This window comes from Coturnix japonica, chromosome 2 (genome assembly GCF_054131305.1).
Source record: "Coturnix japonica strain WE chromosome 2, WE-NBRP24, whole genome shotgun sequence".
NCBI lineage: Eukaryota > Metazoa > Chordata > Aves > Galliformes > Phasianidae > Coturnix > Coturnix japonica.
In genome coordinates, this window is record NC_140664.1 from 71094078 (window position 1) to 71097826 (window position 3749).

The window sequence follows — 3749 nt, forward strand, 5'->3', positions numbered from 1 at the left end:
GCCTAATCTTTTCTTTAATAAAGTTTCTTACAGACATCTAAGAGTTGACTGCGTCTTGTGAAAGTGAGTTCTGTGAGTCAGTTTCCTGTGATAAACAAAATTTTCTTTTATAGATTCTCAGAGCCCTGTTTTTTAGTCTCACAAAGTTTCTCATTTGGGCTTCTTATGAAAGAACTTATTTGAGTTCTTAGAATGCAACCTCAATAACCTTGCCCGTGGTATTCTTTCATATGCACTTTTTTTACCCATTTCCTTCACAAACAGACATAAACTTTACAACAGTTTACTGAAATGAGCGGTGCATAGAAATGATAAACCTTCACACAGCACACACAGTAGTATTCACAAAACTCTCATGAGGTTATTGATAACAGTCGCAGGTAATGACTGTCACAGACAAATACATGACCTGAAGGGCTGTGGTGTTCCTGTCATCATGATATCATTTTTTTCCCCATCTCTTTTATTCCCTTCCACTCAAAGCAAAGTAACTGGACCTCTTCCAGTTTCTCATACTCAGTTTGGCTAAAAGAGGCTCTGCCAGCTCCATGCTGCAGGTCTGCTCTAGCTAACAAGGGTCTGTTGAAGGTGTTGAGCCCCTGAAGAAGAGAATCACATACAGTGTGCAGTGACTGATTAGGTAGACACATGGCAAAGGTCAAAGTGCTGTTGATGTAAGAATCAGAATGTAGGAAATAAAATCCTTGAAAGTAGTAAAGGAACAAAGTAAATCATATAATATCATAGAACCATCAAATGGGTTGAAAAGGACCACAATGATCACCTAGTTTCAACCTCCCTGCCATATGCAGGGCTGCCAACCACCAGGCTGCCCAGAGCCACAAGTAAAGTAACTCTCTCACTGTGCCTCGAGTGGAATATGGCTGGAAAGGGCAGCTTTGCCAAGCTGTAAAATCCAGATGTGAGTGAAAGACAAAAATCATTGAAAAAAATGACAACAGCCTCCAAAACCTTTCCTTCGAGCCGGAATTGAACCAGCGACCTAAGGATTTCTTTCTACAGTCAGCCTACAGTCCTCCGCTCTACCAGCTGAGCTATCGAAGGAAGATGAGGGAGTGCCAAGAATGAGTCAAGACGACATCAACAATAGCCTTAGGCTCTAATGGACTTCCATATGCATTGCTTCTCACAAAAGCAAAACAGTATCAGAAAAAAAAAAGGGCATAAGTTTAGCCTTCCCTGCAAAACTGGATTTTGGTTATGAAACTGCCAGTTTTCTGCCAAATAGTTCACAGCTCCTGTAAGATTGTTGTTGGTGGTAGCATTAAGGTTGGAATTCCTGTGATGACCCAAATGAAATCTGTCTGCTTCTTAACAAAGAAATTTGCCAACTCTTCTGCAATCTTGCCATATTTCCTAATCTGAGCTAGGAGAACAGAGAGGACTCATTTCCACACAGTTCCCCACAACAGTTCCCCAGCCAAATCCTATAACAAGTTAGCAAACAAATCAGCTAACACACTCCCTGACAGCCTCCACAGTGAATACAGAGGAATGAAGGAAAAGGGTGGAAAGCAACAGACACTGAGGAAATATTTGTCTCACATATGAGGTGCTGTCACAACTTCTCAGAGGTCTAATCCTGGAACTTGCCATGTGTCATGACGTGCACAAGCAGCTTTCAGGTCAGTTGATGATGTGGAGAAAAGTATGGGAAGAAACAGAAATGCTGGATGCCAGCACGGCAGTATCTGAGCTCTTGGGGGTCAGATAGATGGTCTCAGTGGGAGGAGGTCTGGGAGATACCCATATGCGGGAATGTGAGATTAATCTTCTGGTGGAAAAAGAATGGCACAACTGATAACATGCATGACCACAGATCACCAGGCTCCTAAATCAGAGCAGATAGTATGTATGGCCCCAGGGCTTTAATCTTTTCCAGTCTGCAGACCACACAGCATTTTCCAGGGCACTTCAGGGTCCCTTCAAGCAAATTTAAGCCTACTGTCATGAGTCTGCCTTATCTGAGTTACCTTTCACAGACCCCTCGAAATAATTCACTAGTCCCACCCATGCTTTCAGAGACCCCAAAACTGAAAATCATTGCTCTGTTCAGTTTAACTTATTGGCACTGTCATCCATTGCTGAGGTACCAAATACAGACTTATGGGGAAGTATCACCATTTCGCTGCTGTCAAAAGTTGTTACCAGGGAAGATAACCCTAAACCACTTGTTCTTTCCTATAAAAATTCAGTGGCAGTTAAGTCAAGATAATAATTCAAATGGAATCAGATAAAAAGTGGATGCTGTTACTATCTATGCATGATCGAATGGGATGCAGAAGCCACGGTGTTGCCTTGACAATAAAAAGCATGGATGATTTGTGAGAGATATTCTTGTAAACTACAAGTGTACCCCCCAGGGCAGGTTTTCAAAGTAGGTATTCCTAGGAAAAATTAATTAAATTTTTCTTCATTTTTTGAACATGGTAAGCTTTGAATGCTTAACAGAATTAAATTCTGGTATGGAGTTCATGAAAGATCTCTGATTATTTCGATGCTTTTAACTGATTAAATGAAGATACCGAGCTTTGAGAGTCATGTGAGCAGAGCCCTGAGCTATATAAAGGGAACAGCTCACCTGTTTCATGTGGTGTAGAATAAGATGAAAGGAAAGGATGTAGCTCAAAAGCAGGATGGAGAACAGCCAGAGGTAAAGCTACTAATGGCTGGACTGTACAATTGCACTTAGTAGTACTATGTGTTTTGTTAAGCTTAGATTAGTATATGAAGGTCTCCAGTGATTTGGATACTTGCAAGCTGACTTTCTATCATGACTGTAAATGATTTAAGGTGTTTTTCTTCAGTGAAAAGTCTTAGAAAATCTGGTCTGTTCTAAGGGACTTTGTGGGGCTGTTTTATCTTACAGGTCTTGAATACAAATATTAGATTCAACTCACAATGAATTTGTGAAGCCTTTGTGTTCTCTTTAAATCTACCTGGTCTGTAATACAAGCCCCCCCTTTGATTGCTGCGGTTTCTGCACCACCAACTAGAGATGAACTTTGGATATCTCAATTTGGCAGTCATGTGTGACACCTCTGCAACAGAGGAGGATGTTTTGTTAAGTACTGCTACTCACAGCAACATGAATGATGCAGTCTGAAGCATCAGTGAAACAATCATCTCTATCCATCTACCTGTTGAAATTCAAGATAGAAATCTCTTTGGGTCAGATTAAGACTAAGGCTTTGTGCTTAAAGGCTGAATAGCAGCGGGCACACCAGGCCCCCAACCTACCTGATTCCCCCAGGCTCTGCTGTGATGTAAATAATGCGCACAACTCCTTGGGCCAGCTTCAGAGACTACTTTCATAACACACAGTGTGAATGAATGCCAAGGGGCAGGAAGGTGGGAATGCAGAAGGAAAGGAACCAGAGAGTACGGAGAGTACAAGGGTTTCATAAAGGAAGTTTGATTGCAGTGGCAGTGTGTGTGAGCTGCGTTTCAGATAACACAGTTTCAGAGGCTGTTACTTACAGACATTGTTATTTGTTGTGCTCAGAGAACCCACCTAGATATTCTGATGCTTCCCGTCATCAGTAGTAGATATCCAAAGGGAAGTATCCCTCAGGTGTTCAAAACCTAAGCTACATATGCTTATACTCAAACACATATGGCTTAATTTTGCTACATAATAACCTTATTTTAATGCAAGAGTATTTCCTTTACAGCTAAAATATTTGAACTCAATTCTTTTCATAGGCATGTCCAATTCCATAAGCAAT

At 41.2% G+C, this 3749-nt stretch overlaps 1 non-coding gene across 1 annotated transcript; it reads right to left on the minus strand.

The window, feature by feature from the left end:
* Nucleotides 1–975: 975 nt before the first annotated feature.
* TRNAY-GUA (transfer RNA tyrosine (anticodon GUA)) lies at nucleotides 976–1065 on the minus strand. The gene is given in 2 exon segments: nucleotides 976–1011; nucleotides 1029–1065. It is a non-coding gene; the product is annotated as a tRNA-Tyr (tRNA).
* Between the last annotated feature and the right edge of the window lie 2684 nt (nucleotides 1066–3749).